At 42.9% G+C, this 13069-nt stretch overlaps 1 protein-coding gene across 3 annotated transcripts in view; it reads left to right on the top strand.

Moving 5' to 3' along the window:
- The window catches only part of CAMK1D (calcium/calmodulin dependent protein kinase ID), a 433707-nt gene that overhangs the window by 140412 nt on the left and 280226 nt on the right, over positions 1-13069 (top strand). The gene's annotated exons all lie outside the window — the stretch shown is intronic.

The following is a 13069-nucleotide window of genomic DNA, read 5'->3' as shown; positions in this document are numbered from 1 at the left end:
TGTGCTTCGCCATCCTGGAAGTCTTCTAGATACGCCGTGATCTCCTCCTTGTGCTGTTCAGTTCTCAGCAAAGAGGCCTGTCCCAGGCACCCCATCCATCAAGGCCTACTCTTTCCCCTGCCTGCTTTGTCTTTGTTTCCAGCTCTAACCAACACCTGGCACAGATATGTTTACAGTCTCCCTTTCTCTCGCTGGCATGGGAGCTTCCTGGGGCAGAATGTGCTTTCCATTCCCCTCTATCTCCCCAGGGCCTGCCATGCGAGAGTGCTCACCACTTCTCTGGGGACCAGGCGGCCTGTGCTCTTTACTCCCTGCCCGCTCATGGATGTGTGACCTGCTCCCCGAGGCAGCCAGCAGGGCCAGGGGACATTGCCACTATGCCTCACCACCTGCAGAAAGCAGTGCAAGGCGACCGTGCCACATACGGTGGTTGGCACCAGCTTGTAATTCAGGTTTCTGTGAAAGTGGAGTCTGTCTTCCCAGGGCTGGAGCTAACTAAGTTTAAACTGTGGATTGTTACTACTGTCAATAGGGCTTGTTGCGAATGGGTGCTTGTGTGGCTCCCAGGAAACACACTTGGGCTTCAGGGGAGATGTCCATAGCTATGTCCCTTGACTCAGAGAATTGGCTCAAGCTCCTCAATGGGCCAATTTGGGGAGATATCTCTGAGCAAGCAAGCCTTTTTGGAACCCCTCAAATTCACCTCCCTGGGGAATCTCATAAACCTCAGAGCAACCTGACCATTAGCTAGTGTACCGTCAAGAAAGGAGAGCCAGGGAGTTTCTAATGGATGCCTTCTGCCTTACCCGGTGAGAGAGACAGATGTGCTGCTGGGCCAGCATGTTTCTCTGTCCTAACGGAAGAAGCCAAGCAGCCTGTGCCTGGGGCTGGTGGCCTCTGCAGGGGTCAGAGCATTCTGGGCACCATTCTTACCATTTGAGAATCGCCAGGGCCAGTAGAGGTGGAGCAGCCCGTACATTATTTCCATCATCTCTGATGTGCTATAATTTCTGTGACCCGGTCATGAGAAAAGCCCAAAGAACAATATCCCCGTGTGTCTGCCTCCATTTTGTGTGCAGTGGTATCTCAGGGAGTGATCTTTTGTTTTTGTGGGTAGCCACTGGGCAGGCTTATTCTTACTTTCACCCAGAAGTAATGTAATCAGCACCTCACAACAAATTGATTGGTGGTTTGTGTTGTGCATGATTGAGTGGTGAATAAAGCTTTGCACCAAGTCACTAATGCCCATGGACATGCGAACTTTTCTTTCAGCTGGGACAATGTTCATGTGATCATATTTTGGGAAATGGGAGAACTTGTCAATTGTGCTTGGAGATTAAATCCACTCTGGTAATCGAGACATGAATATCAAGATGCGTGGGCAGTTGAGAAAGAGAAATTAGCAGGTGGGGAAGTATAGGGGTCCATCTTGAGTCTACTGAATTTTTGTCTTTTTGAAAAGAATAAAAATTATTATGTAGAATTTTAAGACATAAAGGCAATAAGGAGGGGGCCTAATTTTAAAACAGCGAGGAGTAGATTAGGAACACAAACATAAAATTTCAAACTGAAAATTCTTCCACTCTCCTTTAATGGAGAGCTTGGGTACCTGGAAATCCGAGGCAAGAGAACCTTCTGTCTTCAGTCCTTGGGGTTGACATGGGCAAACACTGTCAGAAACTTAGAAAGAAGCCAAAGTTATTAGCCAGAGGGTTCTCTGGTTAAGGAAATTTCAGTGATTTTTACTCCTCAGAGCCTGGGTTGCTGTTGATGTAGCGTGGGTGAGAATTTCAACTTTCTTTTTTGGAGCAAAGTATAGCAAAAAAACCCCCTCTGCATCCTATGCACTCTTGTTAACTTTTTTTTTTTTTTAAACTTTTTCTTAATTATGAAATTAACTCTACCTGAAGAGGTGGCATGGTTTAAAAATGAAGTAGCATGATTCTTGCAACAAGCCAGAGTTAGAAATCCGTTTTTTTTTTTTTTTATCTCATTTGTAAAAATTTTAACCTTGTTGAACTTAGATTTCCTCAGGTGTTAAGTGGGGCCTAATGTTGTCATGCAAGGTTATTGGTGGAATTAGAAGATTATTGGCATATAGTTTTCAAAATAAGCTTCTAATATGGCTTAAATAAGCAGGATAGATGGTGGTGGTGGTGATGGTGGTGGTGATGGTGGTAATGGTGAAGGTGATGGTGGTGGTCGTGGTGGTGGTGATGGTCATGGTGGTGGTGGTCTTGGTAGTGGTGGTGATGGTGATGGCGGTAATGGTGGTGGTGATGATGGTAATGGTGGTGGTGATGGTGGTGATGGTGGTAGTGGTGATTACCTAGATTTGGGAAGTTTCATTGTTTGCACAATAACCTATCTACCTGGCAAAGGGAATTGTTCCTCACAGTGAAACTCTATACACACAAGGAAAGCACAGAATAACTTGCATCTTGACCAATTTCTGACTATAGCCTTGTTTATGGAACTGCCCACAGTACAGCTCAGTTATGAAAAGATGAGCAGAGCATTTCATTGGTTAGTGTAGGGAGATTCAGCTAAATGTGGAGTAATCACTTACCAAAACAAGAATAAAGAGAAGAGAATTATCAAGTTGAAAGTAAAGAAAGCATCTTTTATATATTACTCAGTAGCATCACTGGGGAAAATGTTTGCCATAAATGAATTTCTTAGATGGCAAAGCCATATCACCTTGCCAAGGAAGACACTTACCTGTTTCTGTTCAAATGATGTTAAAGAACACAATTGTCTACAACAAGTTTGGTCATATTGAGAATACCTTAATGAATCAGCTCTGTTCATTTCCTTCATTTGTCCAAAACCTCATGTCTTGTTACTGCCTGCTGCACTGAGTGATATTATCCATCTGATCTTTACAATGTCCATGGCGTCTCTCAAGCTACTTCTCCAGTGGCAGCATTCCATCAACCCCTCTCAACTGGGTTTGAGTTCTGGTACCTCCAGGCACTGGCTTCGAGATTTGGACAAGTCCTTGCACCTTGATGAGGCCAGTTTCCTCATCTATAAGATAGGGATACATGCCAGTCATACGGATGTAGATATAGCTTCTTATTGCTGCTGTGACAATTTGCAGCAGACTTAGTGGACTAAGACCACACACATTTATCTTACAGTTCCAGTCAGAAATCCAGAAGTGGGTCTTACAGGCTAAAATAAACATGTTGGCATGACTGAGTCCCTTCTAGGAGGTCTTGGGAGAACTTGTTCTTAGCCTTTTTAAGGTTCTAGAAATTTCCAGCACTCCTTAACTCACGTCCTCCTGCAACAGCATCACTCTGAACCCTGCTTCCAGCATCCCATCTCCTCTGATTCTGGTCTTCCTGCCTCCCTCCTATAAGGACTCTTGTGATTAAAATGGGCCACCTGGGATATCCAGTCTAATAGCCCCATTTTAAGGCCCTTAATCTAATCACAGCTGCAGAGTCCCTTTTGCCATGTCAACTGCCATTCTTAGATCCCAGGGATTAGAACATGGATATCTTTAGGGGGCCATTAGTCTGTCCGAGTGCTGTGTACATCAATGATATGTTTTATAGTTTTACACACTCATGCATACAGTTTGTTCTTAGCTACATGCTCTGCACAAAAAACCATGCTGTCTTCCCACAGTCCCCTCATGTGTTTATGATCTGCCCTATTGAGGGCGCTGGCTCTGGATTATGTTCTCCTTCTGTCAACCTGCCTTTCTTGACTTCCTTCCTTCTGCCTTGATGTTTTTGTTGAAACAAACTCATCCTTCAGAGCCCATGTCAAGTTACATTTCCCCACGAATAAGTTCCCCGATGTCTTATATGAATGATCTCTATGAAGAAAAGTTCCTTGACCCCCTCTTAAAAAAATAGTTTCATTGGTGAAGGTGTCAAGGCTAAATGTGAACCAGGTATACAAGGCTGATTCATACCGGTGAATACCAGCCACATTTAGATATCCAGGTATCATAAAGGGTAAACTTCACTGTATAATGGGGCTGTTACTGACATTTCATATCAGTAGGGTATAGCTAATTGGACCTAGTAAGAGGCTTTAGTGAACTGGATAGTCATTTTGTATAGATGATTATCGATTGCTTCTACTGCCTTTTCCTAAAATTTTCTGTACTTCATTAAATAACTTTTCATGGAAAAATAGTGCACATATGTGCACATAGTAAAATGGATAAAACGTAACTCCTATCATTCTTAGGCCTCTTCCCAGAGGCAACAGTATAACTTGCTTCTTGTCTCTTTCCAGAGATTGTGTGTGTGTGTGTGTGTGTGATGTGTGCACGTGTGTTATGCAAATAGGAACATAATGGACACTTTGCACCTTCACTTTCTGCACTTGACAGTATATCTTGGGGATAATTCTATATCAGCACACATAAATCTACTTGATTATTTTAAATGGCTGCTTAGTACTTCATTGTATTTTTAGATCGTAATTTACTTAACCAGTCCTCTATCATAGATATTTTGAATATTTCCAGTGATTTGCTATTTTAAACTTTTGAATTTTTTTTTTTTTTTAAGTAACTTGTGCACCCAGCATGGAGCTGGATCTCATGACCCTGAGATCAAGAGTCTCACATTCCACCCAACTGAGCCAGGCAGGTGCCACTTAAGCTTTTGATTTTTTTTTTTTACCAGATTATTGATAGATTTCCTGTTTTTTTTTTTTTAATGTAGATATAGCCAATGTCCCTTTAATGTAGTAATTACTATTATTATTATTACTTTTTTTTATGTAGGCTCCATGCCCAGGGTGGAGTCCAATGTGGGGCTTGAATTCATGACCCTGAGATCAAGACCTGAGCTGAAATTAGGAGTCAGACACTTAACCAACAGAGCCACCCAGGTGCCCCTAATGTAGTAATTATTATACTAATAAGGACTCCTTTTTAAATGTGAGACCTTGAAAAACTAATTAGAAAGGATATTGATGTATGAGTTTGGCTGGCATGGAACTTGAAAGATTTTTCCTACAAGTTACCTTTTGATCCATCTGCCCTTAACCAAAATTAAAATAGATTTTAAAAAGTGCTTAGAATCAGAGCTTCCCAGCAGGTCCCAAGGAGTAGGAAGCCTTGTGAGGGTGGGCCAGCTGGGATTATCTTAAAACAGCCACGCCAGCTTTGCTGTGAAGGTGTTGCCCATCATTTATGATGATGTCCACCAGCCTCTATAAAGGGATATGCATTTGGCATTAGGAGGACCTTGAATCTTTGTAGCTGTCACAGGAGAAGGAGGACATGAGAGCCTTCTAGTTCTGGTTCCTTACCATAATGGAGAGTGAAAAAGAGGGCCACTCTGAAGAGCAACTTCTGTGGGGGAGAATCTTTGTCAAACAGGAGATCTGTGTAGCCCACAACAAGATGTACCACCTGAGAAGTCTACACAGTCAACAAAGAAAGATGGAATATATACTGGATGTTCCAGTTTCATCTGAGTCATTGCCTTGTCGAGGAGCAAGATTTCCTGTCCCCCCAGAAGTCCTTCTAGCTGGACAAAGAATCAGATTGACATGTGATAGATTAACAGGAGAGAATATTTTTTTCCACTGAGAAAATAAAATGTATTAGGCATACATACAGGGAATCCACATAGACATGGGAATCCCAAAGAGGCAAAATGAGGTGTGTATGTCATTCTGAACAAAGGAGAAGGGGGTAGGAGTCTGGGACTTCAGAGGAAAAGAATGAACTTCACAGGGTGATGAGAGGAACAGATATTTGGTAAGTCAATGGTTGCCCTGCCATATAGATGGGTCACTCAGATAAAATTTATCTCTTTTAGTAACCCTTATTTTGGGAAAGACCCCCAATTTAGATTTGTCCATGTGATTAAGGGAGGGACAGAAGTTTCTCTTGAGACTGCAGGGTGTCAAATGCCTTCAGCTCAAAATAATCCACATGTCAAAGTGGCCCATTTGGGGGGGTGTAGGGCAGCTGTCCTGAACCCCTTCAACCTGTGTCATCCAAGTGAAATATACCCTTGCAACAAATACCCATGTGGCCCACACAGACACTTTATGTGCCTTTCAGTGTTACGAGCCTTTTAGCTGTGGCTATAGGAGACTTTGTAGTCTCAGAAGAACCGAATCTTTTGTCTTTTGTCACTGCCTCCGTGAACCAGGCTTCCATTAATGCTCCCTGTTGGTGAGCTAAGGAAAAATGACTGACGTAGTCGGGCTCCATATCAACCTTTCACAAGTGACTGGAAAAAGGGCAGAGATAAAATGTGAGGCCCTGTCAGAGAAGTGAGGGGGAAAAAGTTGTGGTATTAGATGAAGCTGGTGCCTTCAAATATGGTGGTGTGCATTCATTTGGAATTTATTTGTCTTCTGCATTTGGATCAGTGAAGCAATTAACAGCAAAGATGTAGTGCCACAGATAAACCTTAAGAACCCAGAGATGTCACATGCAATGACTATGCCGGCATTTTGATGCCTTCCCCTGTGACAGGCATTGTCACCACCCAAACTGCTCCAGTGGTTTTAGACACAGGGACATATTCAGAATAAGAATTGATCTGGGCAGAAATCAGGCTAATGGTATGAATATTTAAGAACATTCCGTCATGGTTCTTGAAGCTATTAGGGAAACTTTCTAGTCATTGTGGGATTTACCAAGTCGAAGAGGAAAATGGGATTTCGGAGTGAAAAAAAAATAGCTATTTTCAGTAGGAGCCTCCCTATTTGTATGCATAACTTACTAAAGTCAAGGATATGTCTCTAATTTGAACTGGTTGGTGAGGCGCTGGTCCAAATTAATAAGGCCTGACTTATAGATTATTTTTTTAAGAAATGGAATTTTGATACATTTAGCTCAAGCATTAACATAAACTCACATATGGCTTTCTATGTAATTGCCAAGCAGAGGTTTTAGAGGACACACTCTAATGAATAAATGTTCTGTCTAAATGGGATACCAATTTTCGTGGGTGCATATTTATTCTTGAAGCATGTGACGGCAAAACTTTTCCTTTTGCTTTGTTTTCTTTGACCGCCTGGGCATGGCTTTCTTTAGTTCAGTGGGCTGAATTAGCACGACACAATGTCATCAGGGGTGTGTGGATTAGTGGAGATTTTAGACCGAAGATCTGACCAGCAAGAGTTAATGCCACTTCTGAAAATCGTCTAATTTCTCTAATGTCTGCCTGGAGAGTTGCTTAGACCATCTGACTCCGCTACTGTTTTTTATCTGTTTGGATCCTTTGGGGTCAGTAAGATTATTATTAGAGTTAGCAGACAGGTGTTCTTATTTTAAGAATTGATTCTGGTCTGGAACAATAGGTCTAAAAGCCACCTGTCTGTTTTTTTTCGATGCTCTAAAGTGAAAGATCACCAACTTCATTTTTCCTGTGCAGTTTTTCCCCCACTTCTCCTCCCTTCAGCCGTTAATATTGTCCTGGTCTGACACTGAGGAAAATCGTATGCTTAGTAGAAAATACTATGCTTAGTGGAAAAGAACATTTTAATTTATAGCCTGAGGGCTGAGGGTAACGTCTGACAGCCCAGTCACATGGCACAGTGATGGTCATAGGCCAGAGATGATGGTGTTAATACAGTTAATAACACAATCAATCTGATTTGTATGTAGAATGATTAAAAAGAATGAGAAGGCAATGATCCAATAATAGCTGACTCTAAGCTAATAGGGCAGATCATTTCAGCACCATCTGATTATTTCTTGGTCTAATTTGGGATGGATATAATTTTACCGAGTGATTGGTTTAGTGAACTGTCGTGAATCAAAGAGGCAACTCTGGAATTCTGATTCTTGTTGAAAATCAGAGGCATCTTTTTCTAAGGTGTCACCAGTTCAATTGGATGGACATTGGTGGAACATCTAAAATGTGCAAGTCACTATAGGTTGTTGGAGGCTACATGTGTGTTTTGTGATTAAATTGCTATTGTATGAGAAAAGAATTTGTTTTTAAACTATATGCACTTAAAGTAGCCAGCATATGCACTATCCTTTTTTTTAATTATTAAAATCTTTTATTTATTTATTCATGAGAGACACACACAGAGAGAGAGGCAGAGACACAGGCAGAGGGAGAAGCAGATCCCATGCAGGGATCCCAATGTGGGACTCGATTCCAGGACTCCAGGACCATGCCAAACCGCTGAGCGACCCAGGGATCCCTACTATCCTTTTTAAATACTATCTCATGTATGTTCTTAACAACCTCAGGTTAAAGATATTAGAAATTGGGAAAGCAGAATTCATATATTCTTGTTTTTGCTTTTTATGGCAATAATTGGTAGTGAGTAGGTGGGTTAGCCAGCATAGCTCTGGGCGTGGCTTAGCTCTGAGTTCTAGTCCCCTTTATCATGGGGGGGCCCCCCAATGCTGCCTGAAATCGCAGATAATACCAAATGCTGCACAACAATGTTTTTGCCTATATATGCATGCCTATGATAAAGTGTAATTTATAAATTAGGCACAGTAAGAGATGAGTCAACAGTAACCATAAAATAGAACAATTGAAACAATATACTGTAATGAAAGTTACAAGAGTATAGTCTTTCTCAAAATACCTTGTTGTGCTGTACTCATCCTTCTTGTGATGGTGTGAGATGATAAAATGCATATGTGATGAGATGGAGTAGGTGAATGATGTAGGCATTGTGACAGAGTGTGAGGCTTAGAAGAGAACCATCTGCTTCCAGGGCTTGGTTGGCTGTGGGTCAATGAAACTGGGAGTGAACCCAGGGTTAGAGGGTCTACTGTCTACAGAAGCAGTTATGGAGGTGAGGTGACTTTTTTTTTAATGTCTCTGTGACTTTTTTTTTTTTTTTTAACAAAGGGCAGGTAAAGTCTATCTGTAGTTCACAAAACCATAACTGTTGCATTTTTAGGAAACTCAAGAATGTAAGGAATTCCCAGAGCCCAGCCTTATTTTCTGTGTCCTTCCATTGGTCCGTTGGAAGGGAATCTTTTTCCCTCAGGGAGGACTGGGTACCTCCAGTAAAGTACTCAGGGGAGTACTTTATAGCATGCAGAGTCTAAGGCATGGATGGTCCACCATTAGGACAGTAGGATTCCCTTCTCACAGCTGACTGGATAAAGCAAAAAGAAACAACCTTTTTCAGAGCCATCATTTACGAAGTTAAAAGCAAAAGTAGCTGTTTAGAATTCTTTAGTCAGCGTAGAAAATGTGACATTTCCCCGAATCTTGGAAATTCAGCTAGCAAAACATCGTTTATTTCCTCCCGGGTGCCTGGCTTACAATCAGCGTAAGCTGCCTCTAGGTGATGAGATTTGATTTTCTTTGAAATGTGAAAGAGAAAGAGGAAGGATTCAACTCTTGTAATTTGTACAGTTTTATCTTCAGGAGCTGGAAATATGTAGCATTTCAAGAATAACTTTTTGTTTGACCTTTCAGTGATTTGTCACAGAGATTTAATTTAGATGGAAAATTGGTGTTTTGGTTTTGTAAATTTTAAATGGAAAGTTAATGTTCTTTAAAAATCAAATAAATATGTTTTTACAAGTCAAAGAAATGCAATCTTTGAAACACCAAGATTTTTATTTCTTCTAGGCATATGCTTTTCCAAAGTCCTTCCTACCATCTAAAAATCTGCCCTCTCCTCTTTCCTACCAAATTTGACTTATTTAACCAGGATGAAGGTTTATGGGGGAGAGATCATCATATTACAATGTCACAAATTTAATATTTTCCCCAGGCAGGTCAAACGGTGATCTTGGGGTTCTTCAGCTGGAGAATATCTCTCAAGTGTTCAGGCATACAAATGCATGGTCTAAAATCTATCCAGAAAGCCTCAAAGAATTTTTATGCTTCAAGGGAAACCTTTGAGGTTCTTTCTGCACACACTTGCATAGAAATGTGGAGGAAAATGTTGTGAAGGAGGACCAGATTATTTTCCTCAACACACAATGGAAGGTCATTAGCGGATGTTATTTATTTTGTGGGTCTACCACACAAGGAAGCTGTAGAAAGCCAGAGGGAGACACAGAGCCTCAAGTGATGAGGATCATCAGCACTGCCTTGGGCACCAGTTGGTGCCAGTATTGTTAGACCTGGAGACACAGAGAGTGGCTTAGGACGCCTGCTGTCATGGAGACAAGCACATCAAGGCCCACGGTGGAACGTGTAAGTGGGTAATGCAGGGATTGCCAGCTGTAGGAGTCCCAGAAAGAGGTCCTCATTCTGTTTGGGTGGGAAGGCAATTGAGAAAGCCTTCAAAGAGAGGAGAAGTAGACCAACTGGGTCCTTTAAAATACAAATGGAATTTTGCCAAGCAGAAAGAAAAAGGAATGGTGTTCAAAGGAAGTGGGGAGGTGGGCAGGACTCAAGCAAGGCCAGGGGTATGAAAGGGCATGGGCGTGTTTGGGAAGCAGCCAGGTGACTGATGTGGTGGGTGGAGGCCCTGTGTGTATGGCGGGGGTGTGTTTGCACTAGGGAAGGTTGGCTCCAGAGCAGATGAGCCTGCAAAGCTGAGGTCAGCTTGAGGAGCACTTTGAGCGCCACAGATGCCTTGCAAAGGAGTTTCAACTTGATGTCGTAGACACGAAACTTAAGGGTTTTTTTTGAGGGGGGGGGGGTTGGGGGGCAGCAACATAACCAGATCTTGGCTTTAGAAAAGTATCACCAGTAGCAGGTAGGAGCAAGCAGGTGGGAGGTGGGCTGGGGGGGCCAAGGGGCCAAGGGGATCCTGAAAGAAGTGCAGGGTGAGATAACCAGACCCGGAGCCAGCGCAGTAGGGCTGGACAGAGGGCATCTGAGAGCTTTGGTGGGAGCCCGAGCATACTTGGTGATGGAGATGAGCCAGGGAGGAGCGAAGTTGATGGGTTCCGGGCTGTGCTATCGAATTGGTAGAAATGAGAGAACAGAGAAGGAACTTTGGGGATAAAGATACTGTTTCTTACTTTGTTTCTGGTGCTCTTCAGAGGCGGTCGGGACATTCAGCCAGGAGGCCCTTGAAAGCAGCTGGAGAGATGAGGTTGCACATGAGCCAGGTTAAAATTCAGGTGAAGGTGAGGGGGCCACGAGGGGACGGGGGCTGAAACTGGAAAGAAGAGATTTTCTAGGGGGCAGGTGTGTGGGGTGGGATGGAGGGAGAGCCAAGGATGCAGCCTGGAAGGGGGGCATTGCCGCTTTAGGGGAGGAAGAGGAACAGGTGGAGGTAGAGACACAATGGGACACAAGGGAGAAGGTGAAAACTGTGTCGTAGATCCAAGAAGAAGTGAGTTTTAGGAAGGGGCCCACATGAGAACCCAGGGGCATGAGCAGCAAGAAGCCATTGGATCTGAGCTGTTGGGAGGCTGCCCCTCCCCTGGGGCCCAGATCACCTGGTTCCAGGCAAGTGGTATTGGGGGGTGGGGGGGTGGGGGGAGACTGCAGACTGCAGACAGCAGGGGGCCCTGGGGGCCCTGGGCCCCCGCAGAAGCCGACTGCCATTTCAAGACACAGGTGCACTCAATCCGGCTGCAAGTCTCTACTGTTCTGTTTTGAAGGTGCAGCTGATGGAAGAACCTCCTATGATCTCTCCTTATTTTTCTTTTCTTTTCTTTTCTTTTCTTTTCTTTTCTTTTCTTTTCTTTTCTTTTCTTTTCTTTTCTTTTCTTTATATTTTATTTTATTTTTTTATTTTTTTATTTTTTAATTTATTTTATTTTATTTTATTTTATTTTATTTTATTTTATTTTATTTATTTATTTTATTTTATTTTATTTTATTTATTTTATTTTATTTTATTTTATTGATCTCTTCTTATTTTTTTTTTTTTTTTTTTTTTTTTTGATCTCTTCTTATTTTTAAAGCTCCGTTACTCTCTGTCCCCTGCTTGTGTTCCTAGGAATTTGTTTCATTGGGTTGTCTGAAACCTTTAAGGACTTTCGGATCACTTTTTCTGCCGGCTTCCTTCCTGCCACCAGCCCCCTCCCCGCCTGCCTCCCCTCCCTCCAACACCCCCCCCCCACCCCCACATCCCAGACACACACATCACTTTGTTGTGCAATTACCTTGAAAGTGCCCAAACTCTTCATTCATGTGTTTCTGCTTCTGATGGTTTTAATTAGCTTTCCTGCAACGGGGGAAGTGTCTTCAAGTGATTTCTATTTATTGCAGGAACAATAACAATTTATGCTAATCTTACATCCCCTAAAAGACCAGAGAGCTTTGTCTTTGGGAAGCTTGAAGAAGGTAAATGCACACTGCTTGCTTAAATGAGGAGGCCGTGAGGTGGATTCGCACACTCGGGGAGGGTTGGCAGGTCACGCAAAGAGGGTTAGGGTGACCCTCCATGGGTGTCACCTTCTGTGCTTGAGAGGCAGGCTTCCTGCCAGCAGCACGCATCAGCCCAGCATAGTGTATGGAAAAGGACATTGGACCGGTTTGGGAAACCTAAATTTTCTTTTCTGAACTTCCTGCCTGTGCGACTGGGGCCTCAGTTTTTTCATCTGCAGAGTGGAGGTGGCAGTCACGCCCTGTACATTTCTTTATTCTTTCTTTTTTTTTTTTTAAAGATTTTATTTATTTATTCATGAGAGACACAAGGAGAGAGGCAGAGACACAGGCAGAGGGAGAAGCAGGCTCCATGCAGGGGAGCCTGACGTGGGACTCGATTCCGGGACCCCAGGATCACATCCTGAACCAAAGGCAGATGCTCAACTGCTGAGCCACCCAGACGTCCCGCCCTGTACACTTCTTGAGGTTGCTGTGAGCATGGGTCTCGTTGACATGTGCCAGGCACTCTGGGAGTGTCAAGGGTGACACAGCCCCTGCTGCTATTTGTTTCTTTCTCCTTTAGGAAGGTAGTGAGAGAAAAGGGCTGTTGAATTTTTTCCGCACGTCCATCCCCAGGTGATTGCCATGGATAGAACCAGGATGACTTTTAATTCTTTCTTACAGTAAAACATACATAAAGTAAAATGTGTCACTCTAACCATTTTTTAAGAGTGAAGCGTAGTGGCGTTAAGTCAATTTGCACTGTTATATACCATCACCACCATCCATCTCAGATGTTTTTTATCTTCCCAAAGGGAAACCCTGTCTCTCTTAAACACGGACTCTCCATTCTCTGCTCCCCCAAA

This window comes from Vulpes lagopus, chromosome 8 (genome assembly GCF_018345385.1).
Source record: "Vulpes lagopus strain Blue_001 chromosome 8, ASM1834538v1, whole genome shotgun sequence".
NCBI classification, from domain to species: Eukaryota; Metazoa; Chordata; class Mammalia; order Carnivora; family Canidae; genus Vulpes; species Vulpes lagopus.
Note: the sequence above shows the minus strand (reverse complement) of the source record. Positions and strands in the feature narration are given on the sequence as shown.